The sequence below is a fragment of the Nyctereutes procyonoides genome, unplaced genomic scaffold (genome assembly GCF_905146905.1).
Source record: "Nyctereutes procyonoides isolate TBG_1078 unplaced genomic scaffold, NYPRO_anot_genome, whole genome shotgun sequence".
Taxonomy (NCBI): Eukaryota; Metazoa; Chordata; class Mammalia; order Carnivora; family Canidae; genus Nyctereutes; species Nyctereutes procyonoides.
Genome location: NW_026575141.1, coordinates 13,129,419 through 13,153,494, shown reverse-complemented (window position 1 = coordinate 13,153,494; position 24,076 = coordinate 13,129,419). Strand labels below are relative to the sequence as shown.

The window sequence follows — 24,076 nt, the reverse complement described above, 5'->3', positions numbered from 1 at the left end:
ATAGCTCCTGGGCTGTTTTAAGGAAAAAGTAGGTTTATTAGTATGCAGAAGGGAAATTTTCATTGTAATTCATTATAGTTTCTGTCATCCAGTTTCATTAGTTGATGGATTATATTAAAAACCAAATTTACCTTACATTAGTATCATATGTATATTGTGCAATATGTAATGTAGACACTAGTGAATAATAAAACCTTGAGAGAGATGCTGACTCATTTAGCTCTAGAATAGTCTCTTCTTGTCTCTAGTTGAGACCTAAAGTAACTTAAAAAATAAAAAAAATAGCAAGAAGTCTATGTAAAATTTCAGTTACCAAAAAGATTCTTTAGTAGTCTATGATTAATGATTAACCTTGTTTACTTGTGTACAGTGCTGAGCTCATGACAGTATGAAGTCATCATAATTAGTGAAATTTTAAAAAGCTAAGCACCAGTAATATAAGATAGAATTTTATAATTTATTTCAGTTGCGATAGCTGAAATTATACCAGCACAAGAAATGTACTTTAAAGATATCTTCGATAAACCCGATGATAAATGTTTAGCAAACCGTAGGGAAAGGTAAAATATCAGATACCATTGGAGAATTACTCATTTTTCTAATTGAGTAAACGTTCCTTAAAATATTTATTAAACACTAGGGTACCCAACTAGTTACATATTAGTTAGCATCTAGTGTTAGAAAACAAAATATTTCTGAAATTTAAAGAAACAAATGTATTTAACGAATGTCCCAAGGCAATGTATTTTTCAGCCACCATATAGCAAAACTCCCAAACTGAGTAGCATGTTTTAATACAGATATACTTTATCTTCCTCATAAATCATTATTTTTCTATAGGATGCTAAAATACCAGAGAAAATATTGACAATAATGGTTTCATTTCATACTATATTTTTAGGTACAAATTTGTTAGTGTCATCATAGATGTTGGAGCTGTTTTACTTGGGATTTAAAAAAAATTTAGTGTAAATGTCCAGCTATAACTATATACCTGAAAAGCATTCCTTACATCATTCAGAGAAACACTTCAGAAACAAATACATGGAAGCACAAAGTGAATAAAATACTGCAGGATATCATCTGTATGGTTTGTTTTATGCAAATAAGACCTTAAAAGTGAAATCTTTAAAATACTATGTAATGGGCAGCCCTGGTGGCCCAGCAGTTTAGCACTGCCTTCGGCCCAGGATGTGATCGTGGGGTCCCGGGATCAAGTCCCCCATCGGGCTCCCTGCATGGAGCCTGCTTCTCCCTCTGCCTGTGTCTCTGCCTCTCTCTGTCTCTCTGTGTCTGTCATGAATAAATAAATAAAATCTTTAAAAAAAATACTATGTAATGATATAGGGAATAGCTTAGAAACCTTTATCTTAAGATTACCTTAATATTATGGTGAAAACATAAAAAGAATTGGCAGAACTAAAGTTGAACACTTTCTTTTCATGAAGCCAGGTATTCTAAATGAGCTGGCATTTTCTGTGACATTGTAGTTGTCAGAAATGTGCTACCTAATAGATTTTCCCTTTACATTTAGAACCATTTATCCCTTCAAATTATAGCTTAGTCTTTTTAATAGAACTTGTAGATAGGACATTTACTTTGTGGTTCAAAATGCAAAAATATAAGGTATTATAGAGTGAATACTTTCTCTTCTTCTACTTAAACTAGAGAGTTTTACATAGTCTTCCAGACACTTTTTATATTAAAAAGCAGTAAGCATTTTTATCTTCTTTTTACACAGAATGTATAATAGTCTAGAGTTCTTTCTATATCAATATGTATACTATGACTTTTTAAAAAAATAACTGCTTGATATTCTTTTATATGGATTCACCATAATTAATTTACTATTCCCTATTGGAGAATATTTGTGGTAGGCATTGTCACTGTTCACCAATATCCATTTCCTATTACCTGGTATCACATTTCTCTATCCTTGTAAAGAAAGGCCTGGTCCTGTGTCTGATTTTGGCCAATGAAATATGAGTGACAGGGATATATCACTTATAGAGACACTTTTAGAGAGAATGAATACTTTGCCATATTCTCTCCTTCTCTCCTCTCTTCCTTAATCAGATGACAAAACCAGCACAATTGCAGGTGTTTTCTCCTGTTTCAACCTGGGGTCTAGAAGGAATACAATAATTAGGACCCATGGTAAACACCTGATGTGAATAAGAAATACGTTTATCCATAAAGAGAATATTTTAATTTGTTAACATAACTTTTTCTAGATGACAATGATTGATACGGTAGCAGAATTTATGTGCTACCAAAACATAGAACCTATGGGTCAATGTTGTCTTCGGTAGAAGGTGAGTGGAAAGAAAAGTGTTGTTAAAGCTGGAAGGATGGAGATCTACATTTATGCTTTGGAGAAATAGTGATAAAACCGTCACCTTCAATAACTTGCAAAGTCAGTAATGTTTTTTTATCATTTGATGAAAACATTGGCAAACAGAATACTACTGTTGACTATACTTGAAAAGGAATTACACAAAAAGATAAGCCCAGAGCAGAAATTGCCAGGTTTGAAAGGAGAAATGAAAAGTGTGAGAGACAGTCCTGAAAGTTAGGACTAGAGGTTTGCAAGGAAGATTGTTTTAATTTCTAACAGCAAAAGTCTTTGAAATAACTCCTGTAGAAAAGATTGTATAAAACAATTGCTAAATTTTCATTGGAAAGGTGATTTTTATGAAAAAAGATTAAGAATATGACTTTCTTAAAGTCTTGGCAGTTCAAGGTATATGCGATTATTTATATGTAGAAAGAGACATATCTTGAGAAAAATTGTCAGTGTGGTTGTTTGCACATAATATTGATTGAAATTAACTAAGAGGCCCATGGGGATCCCTGGGTGGCTCAGCGGTTTGGCTCCTGCCTTCAGCCCAGGGCGTGATCCTGGAGTCCCAGAATTGAGTCCCACATCGGGCTCCCTGCATGGAGCCTGCTTCTCCTTCTGCCTGTGTCTCCGCCTCTCTCTCTCTCTCTCTCTGTGTGTGTGTGTCTCTCATGAATAAATAAAAAAATCTTTAAAAAAGTAAATAAGAGGCCCATAAATTATTATCAAGAGGAACAGTAGGCTGTATGAAACTAGACTATTGTGCTCCAACTCTCTGTTAGCAGAAAATGCACTGAGGAAGATGATGGATAAAAATTACCTTGAAGCGAATGCATTCAAGGACCATAGGCAGCAATGGTTGGGGGATTACCTTTAATAGGACAAATAATCCCTGTCAAGGATTATTCCACCCAACTAGGAAAGAAGCCCATTTCTGTATATGGCTAATATGAACTGGCATTGCTAAATATGAGCAATGAGTGCATGTTTCTCCATCTGAATGGAAGTGTTCATAGCAGGTATGCTTTCCTTGTGTGATTGCTCTGAATCTGATTGATGTGGCAGAGGGTGTCTGTAGGTAGTGAATTCCTAGAAAGAGAGGAAACGGAGGGGAGTTTTGTGTAGGTTTCCTTGGGAGGTGAGTATATAAGCAAGAGAGGGAGGGACCTCAAGATTTGCTGAATTGAACAGAAGCCTATGGTAAATCCTATTATAGTTCATCAGAGGATTATGTTCAGATTTCTTCTTTCATTAGGGCCAAAATTGGCCATATGCCCTGTTTTTACCAATAAATGTACACAGAATTATGTAATAAAAATCTTTATTATATAGGGCACACTTTGACATTCCTTTTTCTTTTTTCATTGCAGCCCTCATGTTCCAGATCATTCCTTTTCCAGAAACTTGATTTGAAAGGGAGAATAAATTCTTCAAGCAGTATCCATGCAAAAATGTTCACTGAAGTATATACCACGGGTAATAAATAAAATAGTAAAGTTTTATTAATTTTTTTAAAGAAGATTTTATTTATTTGACAGAGAGAAAGAGAGAGAGAGAGAGAACCATCAAGGTGAGTTGCAGGGAGAGGGAGAGGAAGAAACAGACTTCCCACTGAGCAGGGAGCCTGATACGGGACTCAACTGACTGAGCCACCTAGGTACCCCCACACTTTACTGTTTTAAACCATTAAAATTTGTGTTGCGTATTACTTCAGCATAACCTAGTGCATCCTGATTATATGACTTGTATTCAAACTTTTGCTATAACAAATATAACTATAATGTCATACACATATCATTTTGAAAATGTGTAAGTGGATGTGAGTTTAAATTCTCAAAAGTGGAATGATTAAGTCAAAAGATATAAATGCAGTAATTTTTATAGATATGGATAAACTGTCCTCCAAGACCAGTGTCATTAACTTTCATATATTTACTGGGAGTTTATGAGATGCTCATTTATTCAAACTTGCCAAGAAAATGTATTGTCAAAATTTTGGATGATCAAACATTTTGAAAGTTAGCAAAAGTAAATGTAAGAGAAACTCTGTAGAAAGCTTTTGTAAAATGGACATTTAAAATGTTTCCACTCTTACATGATTTTAAAGCTAATTCAGATATGTATCATCAAAAAATCTTCTATGGATTTATAAGTGTAGACATTTAGACACAGATTTTTCTAACACAGATTAAAATCTTCCATGTGAGAGTTTCAGTGGGTTTTAAATCTAATTTCAAAAGTGTGTAATGTCTGATTGTCTGGAAAAACTACTAATTTAAGGATATGTACACATTTACCAAGCAAATTAATGTACTAAAGGAGAAACATATGATCACATTGCTGCTAGATATATAAATAGTATTTGTTAAGCTTTAACACTCAGTAGTGAAAAAATCAACTAGGAATTTAAGGTAATTTCCTTAATTTGACAAACCTTATCTCTAAAAAGAATGTTTGATAGACATTATACTTAATGGCAAAATACTGAAGACTTTCTATTTGAGATGAAGAATATGAGGAGGGAGTCAGCTTGTGGTATGTCTATTAAACATTGTATTAAACATCTTAACCAGTTCTGTAAATCATAAAAAGGGAAAATATATAAAAACAAATTTGTATTAGAAAGATAAAGGTCTATCATTATTAATAGATGATATGACCGAATAGAGAAAATCCAAAAGGATAAATTATTAAAATTGGGATCCCTGGGTGGCGCAGCGGTTTGGCGCCGGCCTTTGGCCCAGGGTGCAATCCTGGAGACCCGGGATCGAATCCCACGTCGGGCTCCCGGTGCATGGAGCCTGCTTCTCCCTCTGCCTGTGTCTCTGCCTCTCTCTCTCTCTCTCTCTCTCTGTGACTATCATAAATAAAAAAAAAATTAAAATTAAGTGAATGTAGCAAGGTCACTGATAGAAGATCAGTATATGAAAACAATCCATGTTACTATTTCAGCAACAGAGCAGAAATGATATTTTATTTTATTTTTTTAAAAGACTTTATTTATTCATGAGAAGCACAGAGAGAGAGAGAGAGGCAGAGACATAGGCAGAGGGAGAAGCAGGCTCCATGCAGGGAGCCCGATGTGGGACTCAAGTCAGGGATCTGGGATCACGCCCTGAGCCATAGGCAGACGCTCAACGCTGAGCCACCCAGGCATCCCAGAAATGATATTTTAAAAAGTTATCAACCAAGTAGGGAAAATATTATCTTACAATAGATAAAACTCAACAAACATCTATGTCTCCACATCAAGAATTTTTCAACAGCAACATTATAAAACTACCCAATATAGTACTATTACCACCAATATAATACAAACCACTGTATACAATAATTTTAAAAAGTGGCGTAACTTCAAGAGAAGACCTGCATATAGGTATTCTCTGTTTTTGAAAGTTTGTGTTACAACATTTTGCTTTCACAAAGGACTTAAATTACTACTTTTGCTAATCAAAAGAAATCTGAAGAATATTTTCACTTTGAGAACAACAACAAAAAGGTAAAAAGCTAGAATAGTAGCACCAAGCATCTTCCCCAGACCTACACTTAGCATCTGCATCAAGCCTCCATGGCTTTGACCTGTGCCTGTAAGCATGTGTGTTTTATCTCAATTTATTTTGTGCATCTGTTAGTGAGATATATCCTAAGGAACCAGAAAAACCTAAGATAGGTTATTTTTGGGCTTCGGAGTGATTTTGATTTTTCCATATAAATTCATGACAATTGTTTCTATGCTTTATGTCATTGAAGTTTATGAAATATTTCACAGGAACGCACTACGTTCAGATAGCAAGGGAAACCTATATAGGGATTTATGATGTTTATTGATTGAAAGTCTCAATACTAAAAAGATGTCAGTCCTACAAAAATTGACATATAACTTTAATGTAATCCCAATAAAATGTCTAAAATGTCTACCTGTTTTCCTTTATTTGGAAGTGAAGAGGCTGGTTTAAAATTTATATAAAATGCAAAGAAGGGTAATTCAGGTAACAGAAGATGAATTTTATCTGTCCTGTTATTCTTGCACTCAGTAGAAAGTGCTTCTGGCCTTATTCCAGAATATTGTGCTTTTTGTTTGCCATCATTCTCCTATCTACAAGTTGACATAATTAGTCCCTTGATTCCTCTTAGACCAGTGACCCAGTGTTTCAATTTGTGTACAATTATATTGCCTTTTGAAGGTATCTACACAGCAGAGGGAAACATGTTTATTAGCTTCCATTCCTGTTTCTATTGCAGACGTGGGCTTATCTATTATTCTCTGACATGTTTCTTGTCTTATTAATTTGTAGCTGCTTTCTTTTCTCTTCATTCCTTCTTTACACAGGCAGGGAAAAGGTACTAAGGTAGCCAGCATAAAGGAAATATCACAATGGTGAAAAGGGCAGATTATGTTCTATATTTGAATACTAATTCAAAAACCAACTTTGTTTCCTTATATACATCATCAGCCCCCTCAATCTCAGCTTCCTTATCTATAAAATGGAAATAATACTATATTTTGTTGTGGGAATTTTAAAACAAACCCAAAGTGAAGGATCTATTATAATACTCAGCATATAGGAAAGGCTTAGTAACTATTAAATAAGTAGCTGAAATCAAATAAGAAATCATTAGGTAGAAAATGATTTTATTTTTTTTAAATTTTTATTTATTTATGATAGTCACACACACACACACACACAGAGGCAGAGACATAGGCAGAGGGAGAAGCAGGCTCCATGCACCGGGAGCCTGACGTGGGATTCGATCCCGGGTCTCCAGGATCGCGCCCTGGGCCAAAGGCAGGCGCCAAACTGCTGCGCCACCCAGTGATCCCTAGAAAATGGTTTTAAATGAATTCTTTGTCTAGGAAATATAAACAGAGTAAGACTATCTGTGCCAATAAAACCCAGGAAGATGTAATGTACATGAGGTTGGATAATAGTTATCAAAAAACATTATATTTGTTTCTGTTAGTAAGACATTAGGAGTATAACTAAAGAATGCAGGAGAAATATAGGAGAAAGGTTGTGTAGTATAAAACATAGTAAAGTGGGTAATTATAGGAATGATGTCATCATGAAAGTGGTTTAAGACTTAATGCCTTTTAATCCCTCATTTTCAACAAAGAATTGGAGGTTTATTCATGAACAAATGTAGCTTTGTGAGAGTTGTAGGATCTAGCACCATTTGCTGAGGGACTTGAGAGGCATCTTGCTCACCTGCAAATCCAGTAACAGTTCAGTATGAACTGTGGCATCAGCAAAGCAGCAAACTTGCTCCAAAAATCTTTTGTTGGGAAAAAAAACCCACCCTCAAGAGTGCTAACCTGAGCAGATAACCACAGACAAGAAAGAAATTTCAGAAGTCCAGCCTTTCTGAAGGGATATTCTATGGTGTGTGTGTGTGTGCACACCTACATACACATTACAAGTTTAGATGCAGTAGAGGTGCTACACAGAACTTCATCCCCACCCCGACCACCCATAAAGGCAATACTGAACAATGCTGAACTATCAAGTGGCAGCAAGAGAAAAAGGAGAGCAGTGATCCAGTGCCTGGCTACCTCAGTAATGTGGCATGCTGCTGGAAAAAAACAAAAAAACAAAAAAACAACAAAAAAGCAGTTTCTCTCTGATACCACCCAAAGTACTGAGTTGGGATCTCCAGGACTGACTAGAGGAAAAGATCAAGAAAAAGGCAGGTGAGAAGAACAAGACAGTTCTCGCTGAACACATCCTGCAGGAAAGCCACACCTAAGCTTTTGGGAGTACCGTATATGGTGATAGCCATACTCTTTCTGCAGGCACCTCTTAACACCTTGAGTGCTACCCACACCTTCTTAACTCTGCAGCCATCTTGTATATGCTCCTGAGTGTATGGGCGAGAGTAAGCTGCAGTAGACAGAGAATATGCTCAGAAAACAGGCGAGGGCCTGTATGCAAGGGAGAAACCACAAGTTTGGGCCAAAGTGCCGCTTCTGGTAAATAAAAGGCAGGTTTATAGAGGCTTCTATATAGTTGTGAGTTGCAGAACTAGAGAAGTTCTAAAAGTTTAAGAATTCTTCCTAAAAATTTAAAATTCCTGAAGCTTAAGAATTCTCCAGAAGAAACAATAAAAGTCAAACAGGTGTATTCATACAAAGGCAGAGAAAACCCCCAAATAATACCACAACCAAAGATAGAATAACCCCATCTGAAGACAACTGGCAAAGAGATGGCTGATACTTCAAAGGTGAAAGCAACAACACAGATTTATAAGGAACATAGAAAATAAACAAACGAGAAAATATGTTATCACCTGAAGATAGTAATAATTCTGCAATAACCAGGTTCAAAGGCATGGAATTTTACAATCTAGTTGTAATTCAGAATAACTGTTTTGAAGATACTCAAAAAGGTATAAAAAAATAAAGACAATTAAATGAAATCATGAAAAAAATCTTTAAAATGAGATACTTGCCAAAGAGATAGAAATTACAAAAAAGAAGCAACACGCTAATGAGGAGAGGATGTCAGAGTAGGATGATATGAATGAAGCTCAGCTCATCTCCCAACCTAATAGCTACAATCTGTGCAGCTAACTCAGATGATCTGACTACTGCAGAAGAGACCTTCCACAGCTAACCATAGAACAAAGCTACCATCAAAAAGGGTAGGAGGTGTAGAGACACAGATGAGAACAAAACCCCCGGCTTAACTAACCATAAACAGGAAGAACATCACAAGAATGGAGAAGTGAGTGACTTAGACCACACTCCAGGCATTAGGGACTTTCATTGGAAAGAGAAGTTCCCATAATATCTGGTTTTGAAAACCAATGGGGCTCAACTCCAGGATAGCCAGGGGGCAATAGGAAACTGAGATACTACCCTTAAAAAAATCAGCAAATAAAAATAACTTGGCCAAAAACACAGCACAGAAGGAGAGATTTGTAAAGTGCCTGAGTATACCTGAAAGAGGATTATCAACGAATCCTAAAATATGTACCAGAGGAACAGGGATCTGAAGGAGATTTCTCTAGGCACAAAAGGGCTAGTGGGTGCCATTTCTCTTCACCACTGCCAGAATAGATGGTGTAACTCAGATGCTTATGAAAGCCAACAGCATCAACTTTGTTTGTACCATGTGCCCAGCCCCAACATTCCCCTGTGGATCCACCCCTCCAACTCTACCTTCCTTAGAAGGTATCCCTTCAAAGTCACTATATTCCACCACACCTGCAGGCAGCCCCAGCTAAGAATGGTGTCATGCCAAAATGACTCCTGTGCTGGGGAAGGAGAGAAATAAGACCACCCACCAACATGCCCACAGTTCCCACAACTGAGTCCTGCAGATGTGGCAGAGAGGTTAAATGCAGACAGCTTGCCCATCAATAAGCAGTCACCATAAACAGACCTCTCAATAGCATGGGGAGCAAACCATAGAGCAGGCAATATGAACTGAAGCCAACTGAATAGAAGGCAATTATGTATCAGCCACAATAGGAGGATGCATGCAGCCCACACAAGGGATACCCCTGGAGTGCCTGGTTTTGGTGATCAGAGGAGATTATACTACAGGGCACCAGAGGATCTCTTCTACACAACACCACTACTTTAAAGACCAGAAGATGTAGACCTATGTACTATATAGAAATAAATTGTCATACAAAAGGAAGAGACAGAGGAATATGTGCAAAATGAAAGAACAATAAACTATCACAGTAAAAAAACCCCAAAATAATCAGAAACTAGCAATATGCTTGATAAAGAATTAAAAGTAATGTTCATAAATATACTCACTAGACTACAGAAGAGAGGATGAACTCCATGAGTACTTCAACAAAGAAATAGAAAATATAACCTGTGAGAACTAAAGAACTCAATAAATGAAGTTTAAAAGTGTACTAGAACATATCAACAGCAGATTAGAAGATGCAGAAGAATGGATTAGAAATCTGAAAGAGAAACAAAACTGGACAGCAAAGAGAAAGATGAATAATAAAAAATGAGAATAGCTTAAGGAGCTCTTCAGCATCATCAAGAAAAATTATATTAATCCCAAGAGGAGAAGAGAGAGAGAAAAATAGCTGAAAACTTCTCTAATCTAGGGAAGGAAACCTGTCCAGGAAGCACAAAGAGCCTGTAACAAGATGAAACTGAGGAGAAGCTCAGCAAGGCACATAATAATTTAAATGGCAAAAAGTAGTGATAAAGAGAAAATATTAAAAACAGCAATAGAAAAAGTTAACAGTTGCATAGAAGGAAAACCTATAAGGCTATGAGTAGATATTTCAGCAGAAAATTTGTAGGCTAGAATAAAATGGCATGGTATATTCAAAATGCTGAAAGGAAAAATCCCTACAACTCAGAATATGCAGCAAGGTTATCATTCAGAATAGGAGAGATAGTTTCCTAGATGAACAAAAATTAGAGTTCATTACCACTAAAGCAGCTTTACAAGAAATGTTAAAGGGAATTCTTTAAGTGGAAAGGAAAAGGGAATTCTTTAAGTTGATGCTGTTGGCTTTCATAAGCATCTGAGTTACACCATCTATTCTGGCAGTGGTGAAGAGAAATGGCACCCACTAGCCCTTTTGTGCCTAGAGAAATCTCCTTCAGATCCCTGTTCCTCTGGTACATATTTTAGGATTCGTTGATAATCCTCTTTCAGGTATACTCAGGCACTTTACAGTTCCATTACCGTAACTAAGAATATTTTGAAAAGAAAAAAAAATCATAGTTAGAAGAAAACATGGTAAATGTACTAGATTAACCACTTATAATAGATTTTTACTGCTTTTGTGTTTTAACCTCCATACTGGCTTTATATCTACAAAAGTTAAAATACAAAGATGTAAAACATGATATAATATAAATAAAATGTGGACAGGGTAGTAAAAATTTAATGCTTTTAGAGTTTGTTTAAACTTAAGGAATTATCAACTTATTAGGAACTGCTTAATGCATAAGTTGTTAAATATAAATCTAATGGTAACCACAAATCAAAAACCGGTAATAGATACATAAAAAAGAAAGGAATCCAAGCATAACATTAAAGCCATCAAATCACAAAAAAGAAACAATAAGAGAAAAAACAGAGAGGAACTACAAAAATAACCAGAAAACACAATGACAATTGATAACTACCTGTCAATAATTACTTAATGTAAGCAAACTAAATGCTTCAATTAAAAGAAAAAGGGTGACTAAAGAATTTAGAAAAAAACAAAAACCAAAAAAAAAAAAAAGACCTATCTATATCAAGAGACTGACTACAAACCTAATGACATATATAGACTGAAAAGAAGTAATAGAAAAAGATATTCCATGCAAATGGAAGTGGAGGGAAAAAAGGTGGGCATAGCAATACTTCTATCACAAAATAAACTTTATTTAAAAAAGAACTTTTTAAAGATTTTTATTTATTTATTCATGAGAGACACAGAGAGAGCGAGGCAGAGATACAGGCAGAGGGAGAAGCAGGTTCCCTGAGAGGAGCCCAATGTGAGACTTGATCCCGGATCCTGGGATCATGCCCTGAGCTGAAGGCAGGTGTCCAACTGCTGAACCACTCATGCATCCCACAAAATAAACTTTAAGTCAAAGATTGCAACAAGAGATAAAGTAATGTACTACATAACAATCAAGGGATCAAATCAACAGAACATAACAGGTATAATTATCTAGTCACCCAACATAGGGGCATCCTGAATGCATAAAGGAAATATTAACAGACATAAAGAGAGAAACTGATGGTAGGTAATACAATAATAGTACAGGACTTTAATACCTTGTTTACATCAATGGATAAGTCATTCAGGTAAAAAAATCAACAAGGAAACAATGACTTTGAACCATATATAAGAGCACATGTACCTAACAAATAGAGAACATTCCAACATTCTTTTCATCAAAAAAGAGCAGAATACATATTCTTTTCAAGTACAGTCTTCAGGATAGATAACTTTTAGGTCACAAAATAAGTATCCATAAATTTAAGAGGTTGAATGAAACAAGCATAATTCCTGACCATAATGGTATGAAATTAGAGATCAGTTACAAGAAAAAAAAAAAGGAAAAACAAACTCATGGAGGCTAAGTAATATGCTACTGAACAACCAATGGGACAATAAAAAAATCAAAGAGGAAATAAAATAAACACACAGAAACAAATGAAAATGAAAATGCTATGATCCAAAATCATTGGGAAATAGCAAAAGCAGTTCTAAGAAGGAAGTACATAGTGCTACAGGCTTTCTTCAATAAAAAGAAAAATCTCAAATAAATAACCTAACCATACAGCTAAATAAGCTAGACAAAGAACAAACCAAACTTCTTCAAAGAAGGAAATAATAACAAACTAACAAAAAACGGTGGAAAGGATTAATGAAACCAGGAGCTGATTCTTTGAAAAGATAAACAAAACTGGTAAACCTTACTTCAGTTTGACTAGACTCAATGGGGGAAAAAAAAAGAGAACTCAAGCAAAATCAAAACTGAAAGAGAAGAAATAACAATTGACACCACAGAAATACAAAGAATTATAAGACAATATCACGAAAAGTTATTTGCCAACAAATTAGACAACCTAAAAGAAATGGATAGATTCCTACAAAATTCTTCAAAACTAAATCGGGAAGAAATAGAGAATGTGAACAGACTGATTACTAATAATGGAACTGAATCAATAGTAAAAATCTCCCAACAAACAGAACCTAAGACTGTATGTCTTCACAGGTGAGTTATACCAAATATTTAAAGAAGAGCTATTCTTGGGGCACTTGTGTGGCTCGGTGGTTGAGCATCTGCCTTCTGCTCAGGTCATGATTCCAAGATCCTGGGTTTGAGTTCTCCAACAGGCTCTCTGGCTTCTCCCTCTGCCTATGTCCATGCCTCTTAAATTTCTCATGAATAAATAAAAAGAGTCTTTAAAAAATATAGAGAAGAGCTATTCTTCTCAAATCAATTTCAAAAAAAAAAGAAAGAAAAAATAAAAGGAAGGATAGCTTCCAAATTCATTGTACAAGGCCAATATTACTCTCAAATTACTCAATATTACTCCAATATTACACATAGACACTACAAAAATAGTAAACTACAGGCCAATAATTCTGATAAAGGTAGATTCATAATCCTCAAAAAAATATTAGCAAACCACATCCAACAATACTTTAAAAAAGATCATTCACCATAACCAAGAGGGACTTATTTCAGGGATGCAAATGTGGCTTAATATTTGCACATATCTTAACATAATAAGGGCCATATATAAAAACCCCACAGGTAACATCACACTCAATGGTGAAAAATTTAAAAGACTTTTCTCTAAGGTCAGGAATAAGACAGGGATGTCCACTTATAACTTTAATTCAACATAGTACTGGATGTCCTAGCTGCAGCAATCAGACAAGAATAAGAAATTAAGAGATCCAAGGAAGAAGTTAAATTTTCACTATTTACATATGATTTGATACTAGATACATAAAAAAATCCTAAAGACTTCACCAAAAATATTAGAAGTTATAAATGAATTCAAAAGTTATAGGATATAGTATTAATATGAAGAAATATGTTGCATTTCTGTACAGTAACACCAAAGTAACAGAGAAATTAAGAAAACAATTCTATTTACAATTGCAGCCAAAAGAATAAAATACCAAGGAATTATCTTACCAAGGAGACAAAAGATCTATACCCAAAATTGTAAGACATTGTGAGAAAAAATTGAAAACAACACAAATGGAAAGATAAACCACGCTCACGAATTGCAAGAATTAGTATTGCTGAAATGTCCATTTTATCCAAAGTAAACTACAGTTTCTATGCAATCCCTATCAAAATACCAACAGCATTTTTCATAGAACTAGGACAAATAATACTAAAATTTGTATGCAACCACAAAGATCCCCAAATAGTCAAGGCAATCTTGATTAAAAAAAAAAAAAAGAACAAAACTGAAGATATCACAATCCTAGATATCAGGATATGCTACAAGTTTATAATAATCAAAACAATATGGTACTGCCACAAAAAAGAGATTTATAGATAAATGAAATGAGATGGAGAAAAGTCACACCTATATGGTCAATGAATGTATGACAAAGGAGATGAGAATATGTAATGGAAAAAAAGTTTATCTTTTCAGTAAATAGTGCTAAGAAAACATATCTATTAAGAATTTGCTATAGCTGATGTCAAAGAGATTACTGCATGTGTTCTCCTCTAGGATTTTTATGGTTTCAGGTCCCACATTCAGGTATTTATCCCATTTTGAATTTATTTTGATATGTGGTGAAAGTGCTCTAGGTTCATTCTTTTGCATGTTGCTGTCCAGTTTTCCCAACACCATGTATTGAAGAGAGTGTCTTTTTCTTACTGATATTCTTTCCTGCATTCTCAAAGATTAATGACCATATAGTTGTGGGTTCATTTCAGGAATTTGTATTCTGTTCATTTGATCTACGTCTACTTTTGTGCCAGTACCATACTACCTTGATCACTACACTTTGTAATATAACATGAAGTTTGGAATTGTGATGCCTCCAGCTTTGTGATGTTTTTTCAAAGTTGCTTTGGCTATTCAGGATCTTCTGTAGTTCCACACAAATTTTAGGATTATTTATTTTAGCTCTGTAAAAAATGCTGTTCATATTTTGATAAGGATTGCATTGAATGTGTAGATTGCTTTGAGTAGTAGATATTTTAACAATATTTGTTTTTCCAGCCCATGAGCATGGAATGCCTTTCCATTTCTTTGCGTCTTCTTCAATTTCATCTGTGTTTTAGAGGTTGCAGAGTATAGGTATTTCACCTCTGTGTTAGGTTTATTCCTAGATAGTTTATTGTTTTTGATGCAATTGTAAATGGGATTAATTTCTCTTTCTGCTAATTCATTACTGGTGTATAGAAATGCAACAGATTTCTGTACTTTGATTTTGTATGCTACAACTTTACTGAATCCATTTATCAGTTTTAGCAGGTTTTTGATGGAATGTATCAGGTTTTCTAAACAAAGTATCATGTCATCTGCAAGTAGTGAAAGTTTGACTTCTTCCTTGACCATTTGGGAGCCTGTTATTTCTTTTTATTTTCTGATTTCTGTGGCTAGGACTTCTATAGTAGTTAAGTTAAGTAGTAGTGGTTAGAGGGGACATCCCTGTCTTGTTCCTGACCATAGAGGAAAAGCCCTCATTTTTTTTCCCCATTGAGAATGATATGAGCTATAGGTTTTTCATAGATGTGTTTATTATATTGACATAGGTTTGTTGAGTGTTTTTTTAGCATAAGTAGATGTACTTTGTCAAATTCTTTTTCTGTATCTATTGAGAGGATCATATGATTTTTATCCTTTCTTTTATTAATGTGGTAAGTCATGTTGATTTGTGAATACTGAACATCAAAATAAAAAGCTTCTGCACAGAGAAAGAATAAAAAAACTAAAAGGCAACCCAGATAATGGGAAAAGACACTTGCAAATGATATATTTGATAACAGTATCCAAAATATATAAAGAACTTATTAAAGTCATCACTCCCAAAATGAATAATTCAATTAAAAATGGATGGAAGACATAAACAGACATTTTTCCAAAGAGTATATACAGATGGCCAACAGACACATGAAAAGATACTCAGCATTACTCAATCATCAGGGAAATACAAATCAAAACTACACCAGCCAGAGTGCCTAAAATTCAATACAAGAAATGACAGATGTTAGCAAGGATGTGGAGAAAGGGCAGTCTTGCACTGTTGGTGAGATGCAAACTGGTGCAGCCACTGTGGAAAAAAGTATGGGGGTTTTTCAAAAAGTTAAAAAGAGAACTACTCTATAATCTAACAATTGTACTACTAGGTACTTACCCCCAGAATACAAAAACACTAATTCAAAAGGATATATGCACCTCAGTGTTTAAAACAGCATTATCTAAAACAGTCAAATTATGGAAACAGCTCAAATATCCATTGACTGATGAATGGATAAGGAAGATGTAGGTGTGCATATGTGATGGAATATTACTTAGCCATAAAAAAGAATGATGGTACAAAAATAGAAATTATTAACAAGAGAAAAACAAGAAATATACAATTATGCAAAAATTACAAAACATAGTCCTGACCAAAGAGTGGGTCAAAGAAAAAATTAAAAGGAATTCAAAAAGTATCTTGAGACAAATGAAATTGGGAACACAACATACCAAAATCTATGGACTGCTACAACAGCAGTTCTGAAAGTTTATAGTGTTAATACACACATTTAAAAATACAAATATTTCTCTTTTTAAAAAGATTTTATTTATTTATTCATGAGAGACACACAGAGAGAGGCAGAGACATAGGCAGAAGGAGAAGCAGACTCCCTGTGGGGAGCCCAATGCAGACTCAATCTCAGGGCCCCGGGATCATGACCTGAGCTGAAGGCACACACTTAAACATCTGAGCCACCCCCCAACAAACATTTAAACAAGAATTGACATCAGTCCTCTTCAAACTCCTTTACATTTTAAACTCATTTTTCAAGTCAGGATTACCCTGTTACCAAGCTAGATATAAGATAACTAAAGACCAATATCTTTGATACAAAACAAATGCAAAAATTCTTAACAAAATATTAGTAAACCAAATTCAACAACACATTAAAAGGATTATTCACCATGATCAAGTAGAATTAATACCTGGGATAGAAAGGTGTCTCAGCATATACAGATGACCACATTAATAGACAGTAAAAATCAGATGATTATCTCAATAGATGCAGAAAAAGCATCTGACAAAATATAACATCCTTTCATAATAAACATTCTCACTAGCTTTGATATAGAAATTTAACATAGTAAAGGCCATATAAAACAAACCAACAGCTAGTATTGTATTCAAGGGTAAAATGTTGAAAAAATTTCCTCTAAGACAAAGAACAAGACATACCATTCTCATTGCTCTTATTCACTGTAGTATTAGTAGTCTTAGCTGTAGCATTTAGGCAAGACAAAGAAATAAAAATCATCCAAATCAGAATAAAAGAATTTAAATGGTCTTTATTTGCAGGTACTATGATCTTAGATAAGGAGCACCCTAAAGATTCAACCAATAAATTATTGGAACTAATCAACAAATTCAGCAAAGTTGCAGACTATAAAGTCAACATACAGAAAATCAGATACATTTCCATACACAAACAACAAAGCTTCTGAAAAATAAAGAAAACTATCTTATTCACAATAGTACAACAATAAAATAATAAATTTGGCCAAGTAAAAACCTGTACAATAAAAACTTCGATGAAAGAAATTTATGAATATGTAAACATATCTCTTGTTCATGGATTGGAAGAATATTGTTAAAATGTCCATATTACACAAAACTATCTATAGATTCAATGCAATCCCCTCCCATTCCAATGGCATTTTTTACAGAAATAGAAAAATCAATCCTAAAATATGTATGAAACCACAGAAAACCCTGAATAGCCAGAGCAGCAGTGAGAACAAAGAACAAAACTGTAAGCATCACACTTTCTGATATTAAACTAGCATTATAAATCTATAATAATCAAAACATGCATAAAATGCATAGATCAATCAAAGAAAATTGAGAACTCAGAATAAAAATCCCTGCACATTTATGATCAACTAAGATTTGACAAAGGAGCCAAGAACAGTCAGTTGGGAAAAGATAGTCTCTTCAACAAATGGTGTTAGGAAAACATGCAGAAAAAATGAAATGGACCTCTGTCTTACAAAAATGAACTCACAATATATTAGAGACTTTAACATAAGATCTGATACTATAAAAGTGCTAAAAGAGTTCATAGGGAAGACGCTTCTAGACTTTTTCATCTTGACAATTAACTTTTAGATAGAACACCAAAAGCACAAGTAAAAACCAAAGCAAAACAAACCCCAAAATCAACAAGTGGGCTTGTATCAAACTAAGGGCAACTATACAGTAAAAGAAACAGAAAAATAAAAAGCAACCTACATTGGAAGAAAATATTTGTAAACTATTCTTGGATAATGGATTAATAGCCAAAATATACAAAGAACTCATAAAATTCAGTAGAAAAAATAGGCAGAGGAACTAAATAAGACTTTTTTTTTCAAAGAAGACTGCCAAATAGCCAAGAGGTATCTAGAAAGATGTTTGACACCACTAATCATCACAGAAATGTAATAAAAAAAAAACACAATTAGATATCAGCCCACACCTGTTAGAATGACTATCATCAAGAAGGGATGTGTTGGCAAGAATGTGGAAAAAAGACAACCGTTGTACGTTGTTTGTGGGAATGCAAGATGGTTCAACCACTATAGAAAACAATATGGAGTATCCTTGAAAAATTAAACATAGTTCTTCCATATGATCTCGCAATTTCATTTCCGGTTATATAACCAAAGAAATGAGAACAAGATATTGAAGATATATGAACTCCCGTGTTTACTGTAGCATTATTTATAGTAGCCAAGATATGGAAACAACCTAAGCGTCCATCAATGGATAGCCAGATAAAGAAGATGTGATCATTCTCTCTCTCTCTCTCTCTCTCTCTCTCTCTCTCTTTCACACACACACACACACACGCACACACACACACACACACACAATTATTATTCAACCATGGAAGAGAAACACATCCTGCTTATTTGTGACAACTTGGATGGACCTTGAGCACATTATGCTCAGTGAGATAAGTCAGAGAGAGACAAATACTGTATGGTATCACATATAGTGGAATTTTTAAAAAGTCACACTTATAAAAAAAAAAAAGAAGTCACACTTATAAACAGTAGAATTGGTTACCAGGGGCAGGGGTATAGGGAATTTAGAAAATACACTGTTTAAGGTACAAATCTGCAACCAGTAGATAAAGTCCTTAAGCTCTAATGCACATCACAGTGATTATAGACAGCAATACTATATTATAAAGTTCAAAGTGGCTAAAATATTAGATCTTAATTTTTCCTACCACACAAGAAACTTCTGTGATGTGATAGAAGTATTAGGAAAAATTAGGATGGTAATCATATTGCAACGTATAACTGTATCAAATCAACATGTTTTATACCTTAAATTTATACAATTAGGTCAATTCTGTTACAATTTTAAAAATACAGAAGAAAACACCCCTCACCAAAAAAAGCAATGAATTATATAAACATAGTATACTCTAGACCTACCTGCTTAAGATAATTTTCTGTGTTGATGAAAATGTCCTTGACCTGAATTGATAGCCACCAGCCAGAATTGAATGTTTGAATTGTGGCTAGTGGCACTAAGAACAAAAATTTTAACTTGAGATTTAATTATCTAGAAAAAGTTAGTGAGTAATGATAGAGTTGATGTGTTCATTTCAGAAAATAGGTAGCTGGTGAATTTAAAAATAGCACAGAATCTTTAATTATAAAATCTGGGTAAAAGACAGCATGGTTTCTAAAGAAAGAAACATAACATAGGTAATTTTACTTTTTTTGAGTACAATCAATACATATGATGAGACATTAGTTTATATTTTGCTTTAACTTTCTCACCAGTGCTGAAATGTTTTCACATCCAAAGACCAAACATTTTTAAATCATCATGTAGTTAGGGTAACTTTTTATTAATGATCTAAAAATTAATGATGTGAAAGGAAATGCCATTGAATATTCAAACCTTTTTAGGACTCTATATTTACATCCTATTGACATGTTTAAGGTGTTTACTTTCAGAAGATTTAAAAAAATTAACTCTACCTATGCCTTCCCCTATTAGCATTTATAAATTCTATCCTGTTTGTAAACACTGAATTGCTTACTGCCTAGTGTAAAAAAACCCCTACAGAATAAGATGTTCTTGTATTTCCATTATCTAGCCTCAAGTCCATTTCTTTTTTGCTTCCTCCTCTACATCTTTCTTTCTCCCATGTTTTTTGGAACTTATCAAGCCTTTTACTTAAGTAATTAATATTTATATGTTTAATTTGTAGATATTAGTAGAAATTAAATTCATGTTAAGAGAAAATAATATGCTCAGAATCATCTGTTAATACACAATTGTTTAAGCATATTAAAGTAATCAAAGGGTTCTCTATACCCACTTTATGTACTCAGAATCTATTTTATAAGCTATTAATGCACCAACTGGAGGGTTTTAATTTGTCAATATTTCAAGTTAAGAAAGTACTTCAGTTCTCTCTTGACATTATAGTACAGTAACTTTCTGCTTGTCATTGAAAACTCAATTTGGTTTCTCATAAGAGCATTCTGTTGATATTTAGATTGTATCAACAGGATTAAAAATGTTAGATCTATAATGCATATATGGTGTATGACATTTCTATAATTCATTTATTTTTCCATTAAATCATTTTTTTCTCTAGGCTTTTATATTTTCAAAGGAACATGTTCTTTTTACTTTTCAATCATTTATAAACTTTTTATATCTCATGGTTCAGAATGTTAGACTTTATTTTTATTTTGGAACTCTAGTTTTAATTCTTCTGAAAATAACAGCAAAATCTAGCTAGATGGAAGAAAAGTTGGCAGCTATAATAAAGTATGTGCTTCAGATTTGCAATAAGTCTATCTCTTTAATATCAAGATCATGTACTGAATTTTCAGTGAGTTTATCATGAATATAAAAAAATCCCTTTGCTCTTGGCTAAAAAAATATCAAATTATATGCATCCCTGTGTCTTTTCAATTTTTTAAAAGACAGCAGGTGATTTTCTTAAAGATTGTATTATGTCTGTAGAGCTGTACATTTCTCTAAAGAATCTAAATACTGACCTAACCCAGAGAGGCACAAATTGAAGCAGGCCTAAGATTTATTCAGCTACACTGCACAATCCTTCTATTCAGTCAGATTTAATGTTTTGTAAGAAGTATTTTAGCAAAGCACACTTGCGGATCACATTTTTAAACATTCATTACTTCCTTAATATTATTGAAATTATTTGCTGTGTCAAGTTAATTCACTTCATAGTACACATGTATGACTATTTAGATATCCATCCTCGCTTCTCTCTAAACTCACAAACACTTGGATAATACTTATTCCAGGGATGCCTATCTTTCTGGGAAGTTATTGTGCTCATCTAATTATACAGAAATTCATCCATGAGGTTCCAACTTAGTGAAATAAATGAGAACATATGGAATCACAGGTGTTTGGTTCTCCATGAATGAATTATACCTACATCATGCATTAACTGTACAAAGAAGCTATTTTTGCCACGCTCAGGGCTGGTCTAAAGCCTGTATGAGAACTATACCACACAGTTCTACTTCTGGTCTATAGAAATTTTGTTCACTGTAAAAGTAGTATTGGAAGAAATTGCGGGGGGAGGGATCTTGTAGAAAAATAATTTTATGTTGAAATGTAACAAAATATAAAACTCCATGAGACAGTAGTGAATTCATAAGTTCTTGATTCATGGTTCATTTTACTTTGCTAGAGGTTAATATTAAAGTACTTTCATTTAGACACAAAAGGAATCAGTTGTAGAAAAAAGTGATAATGTACAAGAGCCCAGCTTCCCCAACCCCCCACGAAGATCAGTGATTGGACAGCTATTCATAAATAAAAGTAGCTCCAGAAGACCTTTTTTTTAAAAAAAGACTTTATTTATTTATTCATGAGAGACACATAGAGAGAGGCATAGACACAAGTAGGCTCCCTGTGGGGAGATCAATGCATCACTCGATCCCAGAATCCTGAGATCATGACAGAAGCTGAAGGCAGACACTCAGCTACTGAGCCACCCAGGTGCCCCAGCTCCAGAAGACCTTGAAAGCACATTTGGGAAATTTTAACCACACCATGGAAAAAACAAACCTGAGAACAATTATACAAGAAGGGAGGAAGACTCTATCTGGCCTGCATCATCATATTCCCCAAACTGGCATTGTTTTCTGCCAAGAAGCATCTTCTGAGCTCTCAAGAGTTCTCACCAAGAAAGGAAGAATGGGTGACCAACAAGCCTCCTTGGGCATTATACTTTGGTTTTCTACCACCCAGACTGTAAAAGCTGATACCTATAAAGTGGGTTAAGAATAAACAAGAGAAAAAAAAAAAAGGAAAAAAAAGTGAAAAAAAAATAAAAGAAAATGAAAAAAGAAGAAGGAAAAAAAAGGAACAAACAAGAAAAGCAGAGAAGCAGAGACTATTATTAGCAGATAGGCCAAGGTAATATTGTGGGTCACAGAGATCTGTTCTGCAAATGAGCTCAGCAGCTTCAGCTACTGAAATATTCACCAGCCAATACAAACTGTGGATTGCCCTCAGATCTTGCCAATTGTTGGCCCACAGATATTTGTGTTTGCTAATACCAGATACTTCAGTCCTTCACTGACACTCCCACTGTGCACCTGCATATTCTCAGCCTGACCCTCATCACCATCCACCATTAAAGTGTGTATGCCCAGAGGGAAAGTGTGCAACAGAGGAGATCACATTGACAGTGTGGGTCCCTACAACTTCTCACAGGCCCAGATCAGGTCCTTTCTTCTGTCAGTGGCTGGCCACAGTGTGACAACATACAATTAGCCCATATCTCCATCTGTGTACCTGCATACTCCCCAGTATGACTCCTGTCACTGGTCTTCGCTGCATTGTGCACACTCGGGGTTGGAGTGTAAAGCCACAGGAGAGCACACTGACAACTAGGGCCTCCACAGATACCAGTGAGTCCGTAGTTGGTCCCAGCCTTGTTACCTTCCCCAACCTCCATCACTGTAGCGTGTCTATAACTGGCCTCTCTCACTACCTAGGCACTTATAGCTGGCCACTTCAGCTAACTGTGTAAAAACTACTGGCTCTGGCCACCACTGCTCCCTGCCCTGGCTCCTAGTTATTGGACTTGAGGGCACTACTTACGACCAAACAACATTTGAAGCTTTTGTGTACTCTTCATGGTGCTTGACAAGTACAACATAATTGTCAATATTGTAGGCCCTGATGGCTTCAGTTGAAGAGACATCATGCTTCCCCTGCAATGGCATGCTCCACAGCCAGACCCAGGGTCACAGCATGATACAGCATCTTCAGGGGAAAGACTCCCATTACCCAAATCAGTCCATAAATCTGGAAGAGGTGGGTGTTTATTCAAATGTGCAGACATCTACACAAGGCTCAGGGACTTCAAAAAATCAGGGGAACATATCCATGAAAAGAATACAGTAAACCTCTAGTAACTGACCTCAAAGAAATGGAAATAAAAAAATTCAAAGTAATTATTATACAGATACCCATACTATTACAAAAGAATATAAACAATTTAACATCAAAAATAGAACTTTGAGAAAGAAAACAGAAAAAAAAAAAAGAACCTAACAAATTTTGGAACTGAAGAATACAATGATTGAACTGAAGAATTCAACAGAGAGCTTAATAGAAGTCTTGAATAAGCAAAAGTATCATCAAAATAAATAATATATGTATAATGAAGTCCCAGAAAGAGAATAGAGACACAAAGGTTTAAAGCTTATTTAAAGAAATAATGGCTGAGAACTTCTTAAACTAGAGGAGATTTTTGAACACCTAACTTCATGAAGTTAATAGGTCACCTTAAATTTTGAAACCAAAACCTTTTTCTCCAAGACACATAATAATAATAAAACTGTCTGACTAAAGAAAAAACATTTTAAAAGCAGCAAGAGAAAAACAAATTCTCATAGAAGGAAACCCCAATGAGGTTACCAGCAGATTTCTCAGAAGAAGTCTGGAAGAAAAATGACATTATGTATTCCAAGAACTAAAGAGATTGCCAACTAAAAATATTTTACCAAAGTT

The 24,076-nt window shown here is 34.6% G+C and overlaps 1 pseudogene; it reads right to left on the bottom strand.

Annotated features, from left to right (window-relative positions):
• LOC129498153 (cyclin-dependent kinase 2-associated protein 2-like) overlaps positions 1-23,015 on the bottom strand; it is a 39,046-nt pseudogene extending 16,031 nt beyond the window's left edge.
• Positions 23,016-24,076: the final 1,061 nt, after the last annotated feature.